The 19,917-nt window shown below is 39.2% G+C and overlaps 2 pseudogenes; both read right to left on the bottom strand.

Annotated features, from left to right (window-relative positions):
- Positions 1 to 3,456: 3,456 nt before the first annotated feature.
- On the bottom strand, positions 3,457 to 4,376 carry LOC129676817 (putative vomeronasal receptor-like protein 4; annotated as a pseudogene).
- An 8,654-nt stretch (positions 4,377 to 13,030) lies between these two features.
- Positions 13,031 to 13,979, bottom strand: LOC129676819 (vomeronasal type-1 receptor 4-like; annotated as a pseudogene).
- Positions 13,980 to 19,917: the final 5,938 nt, after the last annotated feature.

The following is a 19,917-nucleotide window of genomic DNA, read 5'->3' as shown; positions in this document are numbered from 1 at the left end:
ACAACAACAACAACATCCCTACAACAACAACAACATCCCTACAACAACAACATCCCTACAACAGCAACAATGACAACATCCCTACAACAGCAACAACATCCCTACAACAGCAACAACATCCCTAAGATACTGTCAGGTATCTGCAACTAATTTCCATTTTTCCCAGACCCATCCTTTGCTGCCTACATTTTAATTGTATGAACCAGCTCACGGACCCATTTGGGCTTGAGATTCAGTATCTAAGTATTTTAAGAGAGCATTTTAGAAGGTGTGGATTAAGAACTTCCTTAAGTATATTAAGGAAGCATTTTAGAAGGTGTAAAATCTAGAGGAGTAATGGACCTTTGTGGTGGATCTATTTCCTTCAAGAGTGACATGGGCATTGGCCACCATGAAGCAGAGTGACTGTCCCACAGAATACATTTGCTTACAGTCAGAACTTTGAAATAAGCTGACTGATGTAGTGGTAGCTTGCCCTATGGTACTGGTAATGAGACAGGTAACAGTTTATTGAGGGGTGCCATGCAGTTTCTCGTCTTCCTTCTTTCTGCCACAGCTGCATAGTACGTTGGGAAGTATATAAGAGGGGGAAGCTTCCTTGAGGACTAGGTTCTTTATTATACATCATTTTTTGGGGTTGTCTCCCATATTAAAGACTGACATTCTAGGGTCAGGTATGTTTGTGTTTTCCGCTATCTTATACATAATAATGTGCCCATATGATCCAAGTAAACGGAAACACTCAGCTCAAGTTGGATAGAACCAATTCTATGCACACTTTTTATACTATTGGGGGTGAGCAGCTTTTTTTAAAATGTCTTCGTAGAAAAATATCATCTGACAAGGAGAATTTCAGAGTGAAGGTTGGCAAACTCTTGACTAGCCACAGCTTTGTATATCTGAATATATGGAAGCCCCAGCCAAAAGCAAGGTCCTCAAAGGGAGGAGTCTCTGAGGGTTGTGGGCTGCATACCACATAGAGGAGGCTCTAGTCTCTTTTGTATTTACATTACACCTATTAGTAAACTCACATGGTATTTGTTGACAAGTAGCTGATTCATTTATTTAGCATAAAGTTCTACAGGTCCCACTAGTGAAATGGACTGTGTCCAGCATAAAGAAATGATAAAATTTGAGGTGATGCTTATATTAATCCAATTGTCAAATATCTTGTGTTTCCTAAGGGCATAATTGTCCCCTTTCCTGGTTTCATTCACTGTCATTTACCTATGTAGATTCTGACTATTTCAAATATCTATTAAAATTTGAATTTATGTTCTAATCTGACTTCTAAAGAGAAATTTAAATTAGCAACTCTGTGCCGCTCTGAGTCTAGGCCATCCTTATTCATACTATATCAAAAATTATACATCTCCTGTCTACCATTTTTAAGATTTTTAAAATTAAATTTAAAGGTTATTTTTGTGTTCCTGTGTATGTTCAATGTGTGCCTTAGCACCCATGTGAGATTGGAGGATAGCATGTGGGAGTCAGTATCCTTCTTCAGAGACAGATCAGGTTGTCTGGGTATGAGCAGTTGCTTTTACTCACGAAGTCATTTCTATAGCCCCCTGTCTGTTCTTAAATTTGAACAACCTCATAATCATCAGTCATATTAATCACATCTTTCTTCACTCCTTCTCCATGTTCTTAAATCATTTCCTTTTGAGTCCAATTACACAGACTGATTTAGAAGGTGCTTGATTTGTCTGGTTCTTTATGTCAGATACTTAGAAAAAAAATGTTTTACTATAAGAGCTGTAAGAATAACATGAGCAATGGTGTCACCTACAAACAAGTCACATTTACATGAGGAAGACAAGGAGCTGGAGGGATGATGAAGAGACCTGTTTCTCTTGCAGAGGACCCTGGTTACTTACCCAACACCTACATCATAGGACACTTGACAGACATAGTCTAGTTCCCTGGGAACCAATGTCCTCTTCTGCCCTGCGTGAGCATCTGCACAAATGTGGCAATCACTCACAGAGACACATACAGATAAATAAAGTAAGTCCTTATAGTAGAAAAACAGACTATTTAATAAGCTATACCACTATACAATAAACATCACTTACTTAATTTTTCATAGACTGTGCAGGCTTGCAAGAAATTAACACATATTCATATTCTCAAGTAGATCCATGATGCACTCAAAATGTTTACAAGGGTTCTAGTTAGATATGACAGGTAATGTTAAATAATAAGACATAAACCTACTTCTAACTATATTACAATTTCATGTTCAATGAATATATCAATAAATATGTGTCAGAATGTATTCATCAAGTTTTTATTGTATGGACCCAATTTAAGAAACTAAGCAGTGACTCCTGCATTTAAATGAATGTAGAATCAGATCCTTTTGCAGCTCTTTGGTGATGAAGTGCTGGACAATGCTGTGAAGAGCACAAGAGCATTCACAAAGGGCAGCTGCACACAAGCTTCAGTCTGCTCCAGTTACACTCAGTGATTCATGTTGGAAAAAGACAGATTTTCAGTCATCATGGAAATATAGACCAATATAAAAAGAAATTCTATTGTATATTCTTTATCTGGTTTATCTCATATCTACAGTCTTTGTTCCTGCAAAGAACCATCAAGAATATAACAGCAATGAAGTATTTCAATGCAATTAAGTTCTGTTACTGGTGCATTGAGCTCCTATTGACTGAATGCATGGTACATGTTATTCTTTCATAATTCTGTAAAATCTTTTCATAGACGGATACTTATAGATACTTTGAAGTGCCTAAAGTAGCCCCATGGTACAAATATTTAGCAAGAAAAATGTCAGGTAAAGGATAACTAAATTTTTGGAATAATATAATTCCATTGGTATGAATTTTGATGAAATTTATGAACTTTAACTGCATGCTTCCAGTCATTGTAGCAGCAAAACCAGTTTTACAAATTCTAGTTAAGTGAATTTCTCAGTGCTGGAGAAATGGCTCAACTGTTAAGAGCACTGGATGGTCTTCAGAGGACTCAGGTTCAATTCACAGCAACTACATATTGATTGAGAACCATCTGTCAAATCCAATTAGTCTCAGGGCATTTGAGAATCTCATCAGGCTACTGCAGGCTCCATGTTTATATGTGCTACATCATCATAAGGGCAAGCAAACTATTTATACAAAGTAAATTAATACAAAAATTAAAAAGTTAAATAAAGTCATGTAAAAAGAGTAGATGGTAGAGAATGAGGTTTCTATATCATTGTAATTTGCTAAGATTACTCTCGGTGCAAGACTTGAGTCACCAAGATAATTGTTTGAGAATAAACACATGCTTAAACTGCTGTGTGGAAATGTGTCTTACCCACAATTCTGCAGAACTGAGAGTTTTTTTCCCATTGATTGAACATACAAATGAGAGAGATACTTTCTCAATTTTTCCCACTGAGCATGCCAACACTCAACCAGAAGCCCATCCCTGTGAATCAACACAAGGGGGCTAAAAGTTGCATAACCAAGGGTCAGAAATCCATGTGTATTTGCCATAAAAGTATTGCCCCTTGAAGAGAGACTTAAAAATAGAGAAAAAGCACAATCTGTCCAGTAGAAGAAAACAAAACAGAGCATCAGAAGGAGGACACTTTGAGCAGCTCTCAGCTCAGGGGGAGTTCTGTAGAGCAGCTTGGAGTTGTGAAGGTAGAGGACATGCTGGTGGTGCTTGTGGAGAAGAAATACCATGTAGCCACTGGCCCCTCCCATGGTACCCTGAAACACTGCATCTCTCAGGACCATGAGAGGGAGAAAAATCCATTTTATTTTCTGACTTGGTAGCATAAAATAACAATAGTTGTAGTCATTCTTAAGCTGAGATATATTCAGACTTATGCTTTTGATGGAATGGATTAGGTTCATGCTTATTAATGCATTGAGTATCCAAAAACCTGAGAAGAATGGAAGGATGTGCCATGCAGACTTTGGACTGAGCCTTCTCCACCATGATGCTCTGGGACTGATGATGATGGCCTGGACCACAGTGAGGAGACTGCTGGTGCAGATGGAGAGACCACGGGCCACCCTCTCCAGGTAAACGATGATCTTACAGCCTATCTCATCTAGGAAGTTTCTCAAGCCAAAAGCTTCTATTGTCTTTGGCAATCCTTTTACAAGAAGGATTATAATGTGTGTAAAAGCCAAGTGGATGAGAATAAGGTGTGTGGGTTTCCTCTCAGAGCCTCCCCACCAACTGAACATATAATTCACAGAAACAGACATGTTCCCCAGAATGCCAAGCACAGTCATGAAGAGAAAAATTGTTTTCTTAATAAACTTCAAAACCATTTCTTCCTTCCTGGTATACAGGATGCAAGTACATTTTAAAGAAAGCATCAATAATGCTAGACATGGATCTGAACCGCACATTTTTTCATAATAGCATTTTCTGGTGTTCAAGAAGCAGTGGTGGACACTCATACTGTTGCAGATTAGGTTCCTGAAATCCCCTCCCCCCTTGTGTTTAGAGAGATGGATGATAACATATCTGGGTCAAGCTCCCAAGTCTTAGGAAGGTTACATCCATCCATCTCGGTTTTCTAAAAAGAAGCAAACAAAAACAAAAACAGATCATTGTTCTTTGCTGCTTACTGATGGGATACAATTAAGATGAGCTATTTGAGGATGTACTAGTTCACAGCCTGGATCTTTAGCAGGAATTCTCAGCATTTCAATGGTAACTGTTACACTGAGTGGTTTACATTTATCCTCATGAACTAGGCACACAGGTATACAATGACTGAAGTTGAGATAAGTATGTATAATATGTGACAGAGTCGAGAGATTGTAAGGATGGGTACTGAAGGGAAACCTTTCAATTAGGAATTTAAAGTCACTGTTAAAGAAAACATATGCCAATATTTGAAAAGTGAAAAATGCATCAAAAGAAAAAAAATACAAATTTTACAAACACTAAATGACACTGTTGGATTAATAATGCTGGCAAGCACTGAGGCCAAAAAATAAGATTTTTGTTTGTTTTTCTTTGTCTTGTTATTTTTGAGACAGTGTCTCCTGATATAAATCAGGCTAAGCTTCAACAGTTATCTTGCCTCAGTCTCTCTTGTGCTGATGTTACATATGTATATCATTATGCTTGTCTCAAATTTTTAAAAGATTGCTAAAAACTTTCTTTCTGTTACTGATTTGTTTTAAGAAGTCAAGGTCTTTGACCACCCCCCATGAAGGAGGAGCATCCTTGTCAAGCCACAGAGGAGAACATTGCAGCCAGTCCTGATGAGACCTGATAACCTAGGGTCAGATGGAAGGGGAAGAGGACCTCCCTATGGTGGACTTTGACAAGGGCAGAAAGGAGATGAAAGAGGGAGTGTCTGGATGAAAGATGAAGTCTGGAGGGAATGAGGGAGGGGGCTAAGGCTGGGATACAAAGCTAATAAAATATAATTAATGTAAAAAAATAAAAATTTAACTAAACATAAAGAAGTCGAGGAGGTACCCTTAGGCAAAGACCTACCCAGTGCTCTGTCATGGCACTGTAGCCTGAGAATGGGTAGAGACACCTCAGCATTTCTGACCTATTTCTCTGTCTCCCGGAACTCATCTCTGATCCCTCTGGAGCCAGGTAGGACCCTTGTCAGGGCCAAAAGCATGTGAAATACCCAAGGCTCACAGAAACTCTCAGTCACTCCCTGGCTTAGTCTGACACACACAGCAAGAGACTTCAGCTTTAATGAAACTCTCTATGGCACAGTTGAAGGTATTAAAGATCTTACCTCCATGGACTCACCTGAACTTCTGTGGTGCAGACAGGCTCTGGAGCAGCTCTGGAAAAGTGACACTTGCTTATTTGTAAGGTCTTATTTGTAATGCCTGTATTTATTGGGCTCTTGGCTGCCATCAGGTACTGTGGACTTCAAGTTTCATGTCACAGTGTCAGGGGGATGGCTGGCCTCTGCAGGGCCTCAGTCCCTGAAGTACAGCTTCCCTCTCTCCCCACAGTTACTACATTTGTTTTGCTCAGAAGTTATTTCAAGCTTAATTAGGGTTTAATTATTTTGAGAGGAAGGATATGTGGTGAGAAAATGAACTAACCAGGTTTCTGTTGTCTGAGTTTTCTGCATCTCCTGAGGGCTTCCTGTATACTCACTTAGACCCTGTGCTTGCTGATTCGGTCTGTGTGAACTCATGCTTACCTTGTGGAATTAGAGGGCCTTGCTTTCATGGTGTCCTTCATCCCCTCTGGCTCTCAATCAAAAAACCAAATGCTTATTTGTTACAAAACTTCAAGGACACTTCTCAATCTTGTTATTCTGAGGAGTGGTCCTTCCACATACTTTTTACTGTAGTTCCTAGGAAGTTTTTCCTACCTGGATACAATATGATGTAAAGAAATGTATGTGTAGCACTGAGATTAGAAGTGACAGTATCATCAATTTGTTTTAATATGTGAAAGCACCATTGGGTTGTCATAGGAGATGGGTTAAAGGTCACTTGTCTTCCTCTGTGCCCTGGGTGATGGTGTCTCCATACATGTAGGTATAGCCGAATATTTAAAAAAAAAAAGGCAAAAAAATGCTTTTGGAAATGAAAGGACAGCTTTTGAGGAAACTAGAATTTCCATTATCATCTATTGAATGGAGAAACCCAGGTATAGTCATCAGAGAAATGCAAATCAAAACGACCCTGAGATACCACCTTACATCAGGATGGCTAAGATAAAAAACTCAAGTGACAGATATAGCCCATGGCAGCTCAGTGCCCAAGAGGGTTCCCTAATAAAGGGAACAGGGACTGTCTCTGACATGAGCTGATTGGCCTGCTCTTTGATCACCTTCCCCTGTGGAAGGAGTTAGTCTTAAAAGGCCAAAGAGGAAGACAATGCAGACAATCCTGATGAGATCTGATAGACTAGGGTCAGATGGAAGGGGAAGAGGACTTCCCCTATCAGTAGACTGGGGGATGGGCATAGGAGAAGAAGAGAGAGGAAAGGTCGGGTTGGGAGAGGATGAGGGAGGCGGTACAGCTGGGATACAAAGTGAATAAGTTGTAATTAATTAAAAAATAAATTTAATAACAAAAAAATAAAAAAAAAAACAATCAAAAAACCTCAAGTAACAACACATGCTGGAGAGGATGTCGAGGAAGGGGAACCCTCTTCTACTGCTGGTGGGAATGTAAATCCACTTTGGAAATGAATCTGGTGCTTTCACAGAAAATTGGGAATATTGCTAAGTGATTCAGCTATATCACTCCTGGGCATATACCCACAAGATTCTCAATCATTCAACAAGGACATTTGCTCTACTATGTTCATAGCAACTTCATTTATAACAGCCAGAATTTAAAAAACAAGCTAGATTTTCCCCAACCGAAGAATGAATACAGGAATTGTGGTACATTTCCACAATAGAATACTACTCTTCAACACAATTCTTTGCAGACCCTGAAAAAACAGTTTGCAACTTCATACGGAAAAACAAAAACCTGAATAGCTAAAATAATCCTGTACAAAACACACACATAAAACAAAAATCAAAAACAAAAACTCAAAACAAAAAGAAAAGAAAACAAACCAAAGCAACAATCTGGAGATATCACCATCCCTGATTTCAAGCAGTACTACAGAACAATAGCAATAAAAACTGCATAGTATTGACATCAAAACTGACAGGTGATCAGTGAAATCAAATAGAAGACTCAGAAATATTCTCACACACTGATGGACAAGTGAATATGACAGCAAAGCCAAAACCATACAATGGAAAAAAGAAAGCATCTTCAACATATAGTGAGGGTCTAACTAGATGTCTGCATGTAAAAAAAAAAAAAAAAAAAAAAAGCTTGCCAATAGATCCATATTTATCACCCTGCACAAAACTCAAGTCCATGTGGATTAAACACCTCAACATAAAACCATATATACTAAATCTAATGAAAAATGAAGTGGGAGAATAACCTTAAACTCATTGGCACAGGAGACAACTTCCTGAACAGAACACCAATAGCTCAGGCACTAAGATCAACAATAAAGAATTGGGACCTCATGAAACTTAGAAGCTTCTGTAAGGTAAAAGACACTGTCAATAGGACAAAATGGCAGCCAATAGAATGGGAAAAGATCTTCACAACCCTTTATCTGACAGAGGGCTAATATCCAGAATATATAAAGAACTCAAGAAATAGTTAAACACCAACAAACCAAACAAGCCAATTAAAAAATGGGATACGGAGATAAAAAGAGAATTGTCAACAGAGGAGTCTTGAATGGCTGAGATACACATAGAAATGTTCAGTGTCCTTAGTCATCAGGGAAATGCAAATCAAAATGACCCTGAGGTTCCATCTTAGACCAGACAGGATTGCTATGATCAAAAACTCAAGCAACAACATATACTTGGGAGGTTGTGGAGAAAGAGAAACACCCCTCCATTGCTGTCAGGTTTACAAACTTGTACAGCCACTGTGGCTGTACAATATTGTGGTTTCTCAGAAATTTGGGAATACTTCTACCTCAAGACCCATCTATACCACTCCCAGACATATACCCAAAAGGTGTTCTACCATACCACCAAGACACTTTCTCTTCTATGTTCATAGCAGCTTTATTCATAATAGCCTGAAACTGGAAACAACCTATATGTCCCTCATCCGAAGAAGAGATAAAGAATATGTGGTACATTACCCAATAGAATACTACCCATCTATTAAAAACAGGGACATTTTGAAATTTGTAGGAAAATGGATGGAATGAGAGAAGATTATCCTGAGTGAGGTAACCCAAACCCAAAAAGCCATGCATGGTTTATACTCACTTACAAGTAGATATTAGCCATAATGTACAGAATAACCATGCTACAATCCACAGACCCAAAGAAGGTAAGTTACAAGAAGGGCTCAAGGGAGGATGCTTGAATCCCAGTCAGAAAGGAAAATAAAATAGGCATTGGAGGTTGATTCAGGGTGGGAACTGGCTAGGAAAGGGGATGGGGAATGGACCAAGTGTGGAGAAAAGAGAGCTAGGAGAGACAACTGAATGAGAGATTGGACATCAGAGATGGGAGCAACTCTGGGATTTTCCAGAGATATGGAATAGGGGAGGACCCAGGATGTCTATGGGTATCATCCTAGTTGACAGTTCTATCATTATGGGATATGGAGTCTGAAGTGGCCACCTCCTATAGGCAGGCAGGTACTTCCAGTGGAGGGATAAGCACACCAACCCACACACAAAACCTTCGACTCCAAACTTGTTCTTCCTGCAAGATTTCCAAGGACAAAGATGGAGCAAAGTTTGAGGGAATGACCAACCAAAGACTGGCCCTACTTGAGACCCATCTCATGGGAGAGAACCAATCTGTGACACTATTAATGTTACTTTGCTATGTTTATCGACAGGAGCCTAGCATAACTACTCTGAGAGGCTCTGATGTACCCAACATATTCAAGGAAACAGATTCATTCAGCTGAAAATGAATAGAACAAATTCCATGCACACTTTTTTTCTATTTTTTTAAATTATTAATTACACTTTATTCATTTTGTATCTCCCCATAAGCCCCTCACTCCTCCCCTCCAGGTCCCACCATCCCCCATTTTCTGCATGCATGCCCCTCCCCAATTCTACCGACATGGAGGTCCTTCTCTCCTTCTTTCTGATCTTAGTCTATCAGTTCTCATCAGAAGTGGCTGCATTGTCAGGGTTCTACGTTATCTCCATGGATAGTCCTTGGTTGGAGTATGAGTCTCTGGGAAGTTCCCTGTGTTCAAATTTTCTTTTTCTGTTGCTCTCCTTGTGGAGTTCCTGTCCATGCACACTTTTTACACTATTTGGTTTAAGCAGATTTTTTTAATGCCTTCCTAGGAAAAAAATATGACAAGATGAACTTCAGGGTGAAGGCTGAAACACTCTGAATAGACACAGTTTCATGTTTCTGATTATATGGAGGACCCATGCAAAAGCAGAGTCCACAAGGAGAAGTTTCTGAGGGTTGTGGGATGCATAGCACACATTGAAGGCTCTAATTTCTTCTGTATTTACATTCCACCTATTAGTAAAATTATGTAGTATTTGTTTATATGCAGCTGATTTATTTAATTTAGCATAATGTCCTACAGGTCCATGCTACTGAAACACACTGTATCCAGCATGAGAAAATGATAAAGTTTGAGGTAATGTTTATGCTAATCCAACTGTCAAATCTCGTGTGTGTTTCCTGAAGGGCATAGTTGAGTCCCCTCTCCAGGTTGCCTTCACTATCCTCTACATTATTTAGATTCATGACTATTTACATTATGTCTTAAAATTTTACTTTATGCTTTAATCATGATTTTTTCTTATTTTTTCCAATATTCTCTGACTTTTCAGCAGAAATTTAAAATAGTGCTAACTCACTGTGTCATCTCTCCAGCTCCCTGTCTATTCTTTTTTTAAATTTCTTTATTTTTATTAATTACACTTTATTCACTTTGTATCCCCCATAAGCCCCTCCCTTCTTCCCTCCCAATCTCATCCTCCCACCCCCTTCTTCAGGCATGCACCTCCCCAAGTCCACTGATAGGGGAGGTCCTCCTCTCCTTCCTTCTGAACTCTTAGTCTATCAGATCACATCAGGAGTGGCTGCATTGTCATCTTCTGTGGCCTGGTAAGACTGTTCCTCCCTCAGGGAAAGGTGATCAACGAGCAGGCCAATCAGATTATGTCAGAGGCAGTCCCTCTTCCCATTACTATGTAACCCACTTGAACACTAAACTGCCATGGATTACATCTGTGTAGGGGTTCTAGGTTATTTCCATGCCAGGTACTTGGTTAGCATATGAGTCTCTGGGGAGACCCCTGTGTTCAAATTTCTGGTTCTGTTGCTCTCCTTGTGGAGTTCCTGTCCTCTCCAGATCTTACTATTTCCCACTTCTTGCATAAGATTCCATGCACACTGCCCAACAGTTGGCCATAAGTCTCAGCATCTGCTTTGATAGCCTGCAGGGCAGAACCTTTCAGAGGCCCTCCATGGCGGGTTTCTAGCTTGTTTCCTGTTTTCTCCTTCTGATGCCCTTCCTCTTTGCCTTTTGGGATGGGGATTGAGCATTTTAGTCAGGGTGCTCTCTCTTGATTAGTTTCTTCAGATTTACAGATTTTAGAGAGAGCTAAAATCTATATTTATCCTATATTACATGTCTATATGAGTGAGTGTATACCATGTGTGTCTTTCTGCTTCTGGGACAGCTCACTCAGGATGATCCTTTCCAGGTCCCACCATTTATCTGCAAATTTCATGATTTCCTTATTTTTCATTGCTGAGTAATATTCCATTGTGTAGATGTACCACAATTTCTGCATCCATTCTTCAGTTGAGGGGCATCTGGGCTGTTTCCCTGTCTATTCTTGATGTGGCACAACCTCTTCATTATTTGGATTAAACACATATTTCTTCAGTTCTTCTCCGTGTTCTGGCATCACTTCTTGAGTTAAATTATACAGACCGAATTAGAAGGTATTGGGATTGTCTGGTTCTTTATGTTAGCTGCTTAGAAAAAGGCTCCATCATAAGAACTGTAAGAATAATGTGAGTGATGATGTTATCTACAAACAAATCATATTTATATCAGAAAGACAAGAAGCTGGACTGATGGTGAAGAGACTTGCTCCTCTTGCAGAGGACCCTGGTTCCTTACCCAAAATCTACATTATAGGACTCATGACAGCCTGAAGCTCTAGCTTCCAGGGACCCAGTGCACTCTTCTGTCCTGTGAGGGCACCTATACAAATGTGGCATACACTATCAAAGACATATACGTACAAATAAAATAAATCTCCATATTGGAAAAACAAGCTAATCAGTAAGCTAAAACACAGTACAACACACACCACTTAAATATTTTTATATACAGTGCAGCCAATCAAAAAATAAATACCTATTCATTATTGCAGAGTAGATCCATGATGCACCCAAAATATTTACAATGGTTCCAGGAAGATATGAAAGGTAATTTAAAAAAAAATGAAGCTGTCTCTAACCATACTACACTGAAAATATTTCATGTTCAATGATTCTATCAATAAGTAGTTTTCAGAATGTGTCCATTAGGTTCTTAGAATCATGTCAATATCTTATTGTATGGACTCGAATCTTGCATTTAAATGAATGTAGAATCAGATCCTTCTGCAGCTCCTTGTTGATAAATAGCTGGATGGTGTCCTGGAGAACACCCTGGAGTTAACAAAGGGCAGCTGCTCAGGAGCCTTGCTCTGCTTCAGTCACACTCAATGATTCACCTTGAAAAAGACAAATCCACATTTTAAAATCAACATAGAACTATAGATAGATAGAAAATGAAAGTTTACTGTGTGTTTGAAGTGTTTCAGTGCATTTAATTTCTGCAACTGTTGTATTGGGCTCCAGTTTTCATAATTCTGTAAACTTTTGTCTTAAAATGGATACTTAGAGACACTGAAGTAGCCTGAGATAGCCTCAAGGTACTAACATTCAGCAAGCACAATATGAGATACAAAATAAGAAAAATTTGAGACTAATATGATTACATCAGTATGAATTTTTATGAAATTCATTTGAATACTATATGTCATGGTAGTATCAAAACCATTTTACAAATCTAGTTAAAATGATTTTGTCACTATTGGAGAGATGGATCAGCTATTAAGAGCAGGACCTCCAGAGGACCCAGATTCACTTCACAGCAACTACATATTGGTTCAGAACTATCTCTCAAATCTAGCTAGTCACAAGGCATTTGATGATCTCCTCCAGCCTCTACAGGCCTCACGTGTGCACATGCTACACAATCATAAATGCAGCAAAGTATTCATACATGGTAAATTAATAACGTGCAAAAATAAAGACCTGTAAAAAGAATGACCAATAGAATGAAGCTTCTGTATTATTGTAATTTGCTAAGAATATTCTCAGTGCAAGACTTGAGTCACCAAGATTATTGTTTGAGAATAAACACATGCTTAAACTGCTGTTGGGATTTTGTCTTACCCACAACATTGCAGAACTGAGAATTTTTTCTTACACATTGAACATATAAATGAGAGAGACATTTTCTCAATTTCTGCCACTGAGCATGCCAACACTCCACAAGAAGCCCATCCCTGTGAATCAGCACAAGGGGGCTAAAAGTTGCATAACCAAGGGTCAGAAGTTCTCGGAGAGTATTTACTGTCGAAATGTTGTCCTCTGAAGAGAGAATTAAAAATAAAGAACAAACACAATCAGTCCAATAAAAGAAAACAAAACAGAGCATCAGAAGGAGGACACTTTGAGCAGCTCTCAGCTCAGGGGGAGTTCTGTAAAGAAGCTTGGAGTTCTGAAGGTAGAGGACATGCTGGTGGTGCTTGTGGAGAAGAAATACCATGTAGCCACTGGCCCCTCCCATGGCACCCTGAAACACTGCATCTCTCAGGACCATGAGAGGGAGAAAAATCCATTTTATTTTCTGATTTGGTAGAATAAAATAACAATTGCTGTCATCACTAATAAGCTGTGATTCATTCATTCTTGTATTTGTGGTGGAATGGATTACGTCCAAACCTATTAAACAATTGAGTATCCAAAAGACTGAGAAGAATGGAAGGATGTGCCAGGCAGACTTTGGCCTGAGTGTCCTCCACCCAGATCCCCTGGGACTGATGATGATAACCTGGACCACAGTGAGGAGACTGCTGGTGCAGATGGAGAGGCCACGGGCCACCCTCTCCAGGTAAACGATGATCTTACAGCCTATGTCATCTAGGAAGTTTCTCAACCCAAAAGCTGCAATTGTCTTTGGCAATCCTTTTGCAAGAAGGATCATGATGTTTGTAACGAGCAAGTGAGTGAGAATAAGGTGTGTGGGTTTCTTCTCAGAGCCTCCCCACCAACTGAACATGTAATTCATGGAAACAGACATGTTCCCCAGAATGCCAAGCACAGTCATGAAGAGAAAAATTGTTTTCTTAATAAACTTCAAAACCATTTCTTTCTTCCTTGTATACAGGATACAAATACATTTTAAAGAAAGCAACAAAAATGTTAGACATGGATTTGAACAGCACATTTTGCCTAATAGCATTTTCTGGTTTCAAGAAACAGTGGTGGACACACGTACATTTGCAGATTGTGTTCCTGAAACTCCCTGTTTTTCCTTAGACTGCATTATTGGTGATCTCTGATAGGTATTCAGGAACTGTTATACAAATCTAAATTTTTTTTTAATTTTTGTTTTTTCTTCACAATTTATTCATTATATATATTCCGATTGAAGCCCCTCAACTTCCCCAGGTACTCTCTCTCCCTCTTACCTTTATCCCCTTCCCATAATCCACTGAAATGGGGAGTTCTCCACTATTGCCATCTGCCCATAGCTTGTTAAGTCTCCTCAGGACTGCTTGGATCCTCTTGCTCTGTAGCCTGGCAAAGCTACTTCATCAGGAGTGAGTGATCAGAGAGCAATTAACTGAATTCATGATAAAGGCAGCCCCTGCTCCCCTCACTCAAAGAGATCCACTTGGAGTCTGAGCTGCCAATTGGCCACATCTAAGCAGGGATTCTAGGTACTCTCCATGCGAGGTCCTTGGTTGGTGCATCAGTCTCTGCAGGACCCCCTGGGCTTAGAGCTTTAGGTTTTGTTGCTCTCTTTGTGAGGCTCCTGTCCCCTCCATGTCCTTCTAATCCCACCCCTCTCTTTCTCCATAACACTCCCTGAGCTCTGCCTAAAGTTTGGCACCCAGTCTCAGCATCTGCTTTGATCTCCTGTTAGGTGAATCCTTTCAGAGGACCCTCTAGACTCCCATTCTGTTTCCTCTCCTCTACCACTTCTGATGTCTATCTTGTTTGTCATTCTAAATGAGATTTTGGCAATAAATTTAAAGTTTTAAAAGATATTTTCAACTGTACATTAGCAAAACTGACTTGTTTAAATGTGTATGTGTGTGTGTGTGTCTGTCTGTCTGTGGGTGTCTGTATTGCTGCATTATCCTTCTAACCTCTCAGCATAGTTGAATCACCAAATTCGATCTTTCCCCACCCATAATTTCTCCCTTTGTTTCTAATTCTATTACATCATATTTTTCCACCCAATTTCCAAAGCCTGAGGCTCATTCTTAATCTGTCTACCTTCTCCACATCACACACAGACACCTAGAAATCTTGCTGGTCAACACCTGTGACATCTTTGAGATCTAGTAACTTTAGCTTTTACATCTCTCCACCTTTGTTCACAGTATTTCCTTATTTGCATCTTGATTAGCATAACAGTTTCTATATATGCATTTGGCTTCAAAGTTTTGTATCTTCAATTTCTACATCTCAATATTTAAAAAAATTTAAAATAATCTTTCTGTAATTTCACTCCATATAAATGTTCACTAGATATTATTTAAGGTAGTTAGTTCTCAATGTCAAGACAAACTGAATAAACTTCCCAGACAAGGCCCAGCAGTTAAAAGTGAATCACCAAAAGGTATGCTGAAACATTCATGTATCCACCAAATTGCAGCCAGGGGAACCCTGTGGTGCTTCCTATGAAAGAGATCAGCTGTGATCCCAGTGGATGACTCAGGGCATCTGTGACCTCAGTGAGTGACCTCTGGGCATCTGAGGGAGCAGGAAGCAGCTCTGGACCAGGGGATGATGATGCAAGTGGAAGAAGGGGATTGATGAGGCATTAGGTGCTGCCATGAGATGAATACAGTTTATGAGTTATGGGCCCTCAGTACTGACTGCATGCAGCACAGTAGCTTGGGACGCATTGGGGTGAGCAGATATCATGGTGGCATTTGCCTCTGCAGGGCCTTGTGAACAGCAGTTGTGTCTCTTTGCTTTACAGCCTATTCTCCTGTTTTTTTTTTTTTTTTTTTTATTTTCTTCAACCTGTTTTTTTCAAGCAAACTGCTCTATTCTACATCAGTTCGAGCTGATTCCAGAACTTAGATCTCGTAGGTATTACTCATGTCCAGGAGCTCCATTCTCATTTTTTTTTTCAGGGATTTAGGGTAAGCTTTGGGCACCTCTTTGAGAATAAAAGGAATATGGATGCTTGAGTAGCTAAATGGGTTTGTGTGTGTTCTGAGTACTTGGAATGTCTCTGTTCACTGCTCTCCTTCCTGCTAAGCTCAGGGGATTATATTAATGGCTATGTCCTGATGATCTTATATGTTACATATGTTAACCTGATTTGTTTTTTCCACGTTTGTGTTCAGGAGGCTAAATGACTTTAACAGTCAATTACTACTTTTCATCTGTTCTTTTCCTGCATTCTAGGAATGACGATACCATGCTAAGTATCTGAACAGAGTGAATAATGCTCCAGACATTAAAAACAAGCACATCAGCATTCATTACCATATTGACAATAACCCTTAAGAATTCAGTTAGTGACTGGAATCTGTAAAAATCCCTATCAGTTTACCCCAAGTCATGATGGAAAATATTAATTTTTTTTGTTTGTCTAATGTTTGCCTTCCTGACCACCACTTTTTGGTAGTCATCTCTTCTCTCTTCTAAACCTTAAATCATATTTGAAAAATCACCTTCTAGGTTTTTATAACAGCTTCATTCTGCTGAAGTGGACTGTCAGTGGAAGCAGAGAAGATTTATGTTCTGAAATGCTAGAAAATTAATGTAATAGAGATAACATGTATGGGTCCAGCCCCCAATCCTTAGGAAGATTACATCGATCTATCTGATTTTCTAAGACAAATCAAACAAAATAAAAAAATACAGATTACTGCTCTTTGATGCTTAAAGATGTGAGCTGTTTCAGGATGTACTAGTTCACAGCCTGGATGCTTTATAACAGGAATTCTCAAGATGGTAACGGTAACTGCTACACTTAGTGGTTCAGAGTTCTCCACATGCACTGGCATGCCATGACTGAAGCTGACATATGTGCATATAATATGTGACAGAATCAAGAGCCTATAGGATGGGTACAGAGGGGAAACTGTTAATCAGGAATTTAAGGTTATTGTTAAAGAAAACATATGCCAATATTTGAAACATGGCAATGCATCAAAAGGAAGAAATACAAATTTTACCAACATTAGTGACACTGTTGGAGTCACAGTGCTGGCAAACCTGGAGGCTAAAGAATAAGAATTTTTGTTTGTTTTCTTTTGTCTCCTTATTTTGAGACAGTCTTCCCTATGTAAACCAGGCTAGCCTTGAACAATTATCTTCTCTCAGTCTTTCTAGTGTTGCTGTTACAGGAGTGTATCATTATGCTTGTCTCAACTTTTTGATAGACATCTAAAAATTGTCTGTATCATTCTGATTCATTTTTAAAAAGGCAAAGAGGCAATCTTAGGCAAAGACCCACCCAGTATTCTGTCATGGTACTCCAGCCTCAGGATGGATAAAGATGACTCAGCATTTCTGTTCCATTTCCATATCCCCAGGAACTTGTCTTTGATTTCTCTGGACCAAGAGACCAGTGGTGTCAATGCCTGAAGTAAAGTGGAGGACTCAAGTCTCATAGAGCTTCTTAGCTATTTCCTGGCTTGGTCAGAGAGAGACTCCAGCTTTAATGAAACTCTACATGTCGCAGCTGAGGGGATCGAAGATCTTACCTCCACGGACTCACCTGGACCTCTGTGGTGCAGACAAACTCTGGAGCAGCTCTAGGAACATTACACTTGCCAGGTCATATTTGTACTGTCTGGACCTGTGGGGCTCTTGGTGCCATCAGGTACTGTGGACTTCAAGTTTCATGTTGTCATGGTGTCAGGGGGATGGACAGCCTCTGCAGGGCCTCAGTCCCTGAAGTACAGGTTCCCTCTGTCCCCACAGTTACTACATCTGTTTTGCTCAGAAGTTATTTCAGGCTTAACTAGGGTTTAATTATTTTGAGAGGGAGGATGTGAGTGAGAAAGTGAACAACTAACCAAGTTTCTGTGTACAGAGCTTCCCACATATCAAGGCTGGGTTTGACTTTTCCAAAGTGCCAGGCTGTGACCCGGATGGGAACCAAACCTCTTCCTTCTCTTTCTTACATCATTTGTTAGACAGTAGTAGAATAAATGATGCTCAGCTCAGGGAGTTCTGCTTTCTGAAAAAGTTCCAGCAGTAGTGAAGACCCTTGAAATAACTGAAATTGTTTCATTCCTGCACATTAAGTATCATATGGGAATTGAATTATAAATGTCTTATCGGCCTTTTTCCAAAAGCAACTCTTACTTGTTATATAACTCCAAGAACACTTTTCAATCTTACCGTGCCCAGAAGTGGTCCTTTCACATCCTTTTTATTGTAGTTCCTAGGAGGCCTTTCGTACCTAGATACAATATGGTGTAAACAAATGTGTGTACAGGGCTGAGATCAAAAGTGACAATATTATTATTTTGTTTTTTGTATACAAAAGCACCGTTGGTTTGTCATAGGAGATGTGTAAGATCACTTGTCTTTTCTGCGCCCTGTGTGATGGTGTGGCCATACATGGAGGTTCAGTTGACACATAATAGAAGCAAAGAGTGCTTTGTCTATATAGGATGGGACAGCTTTTGAGGAAACTAGAATTTTCATAACCATGTATCGATTGGGTAAATACAGATGCAGAGAAACTATGTTGTACATTGTATATGTCAGTGTAGCTAGAAATGTAAAAATAAGAGTTGTTGGCAAGGAACACCATGGGAATATCCAAGCAACCCAGACATACTACAGTGCACAGTCCCCAAGAACGTAAGTCCAATGGGCATCAGGCTTCATGTCAGCCCACTAGTTAGGGAAGTAGGGGATATCTCTGACATGGACTATTTGCCTCCTTTTTGATCACTTCCCCCTTTGGGGATTCCCTAGCAGGCCACAGGGGAGGAATTCAGTCCTCATGTGAATAGATAAGCTTAGGTGTTTGAGTAGGAGGACTCCCCTATTCTGAGAAATAGGAAAGAGTGGATTCAGGATGGAGTGGGGGACTGGGAGGAGAAGAGCGAGGGGCCTATGACTGAGATGTAAATTGAAGTAATTAAAAAAAAATCACATCAAAATTGGGCAAGGTGAACCAACAGAAGGTACAGAGCACAAAAGAAGACACAAGAATCAGAGACCCACTTACTTGCATAGTCAGGAATGCAATAAAAACAACAAATTAGAGGCCATAATATATACACAGAAGACTATATTAAAGAATGGAATCATTAGGAAGGTTGTGAATCATTGCTCTGAATCAGCATAATTATCCAAATCAACATAAACCAGAAAAGTTCATATGAACTGACATAGACTGAAGAAACATTCATAGGGTCTTACTTGATCATGTGAATGATGTATTTGATGTGTTTTTTTTAATTGGGTTTGTGAATATTTTATTGAGCATTTCTGCATCAATGTTCATAACAAAAATTGATGTGAAATTCTCTTTCTTTTGGGGTCTTTTTGTGGTTTAGGTATCACGGTGATTGTGGGTTTATAGAATGAGTTTGGCAATATTCTCTCTGTTTCTATTTTGTGGAATTATTTGAAGGGTATTGGTATTATTTCTTCTTTGAAGGTCTGGTAGAATTCTGCACTGAAACTATCTGGCCCTGGGCTTTTGGTGGTTAGAAGGCTTTTAATGACTTCTTAAATTTCTTTAGGGTATATAGGATGATTTAAATCATTTAACTGATCTTTATTTAACTTTGTTAAATGGACTCTATCTACAAAATCATCCATTTTGTTTAGATTTTCCAATTTTGTGTAGTACAAGCTTTTGAAGTTAGAACTAATGATTCTTTGGATTTCCTCAGTGTCTGTTGTAATGTGTCCCTTTTTATTTCTGATCTTGTTCTTTTGGATACTTTCCATTTGCCTTTTATTTAATTTGGCTAAGGGTTTGTCTATCTTGTTGATTTTTTCAAAGAACCAGCTTTTGGTTTCTTTGTACTGTTTTCTTTTTTTCTAACTTAGTAATTTCAGCCTACTGATTGATTTAACCCCTACTCCGCTTAGATGTGCTTGCTTCTTTTTGTTCTAGA

The sequence above is a fragment of the Psammomys obesus genome, unplaced genomic scaffold, assembly GCF_907164565.1.
Source record: "Psammomys obesus unplaced genomic scaffold, mPsaObe1.curated_primary_1811, whole genome shotgun sequence".
Classification (NCBI taxonomy): Eukaryota; Metazoa; Chordata; class Mammalia; order Rodentia; family Muridae; genus Psammomys; species Psammomys obesus.
The sequence above is the reverse complement of the archived record's forward strand: the minus strand, read 5'-3'. Positions and strand labels throughout refer to the sequence as shown.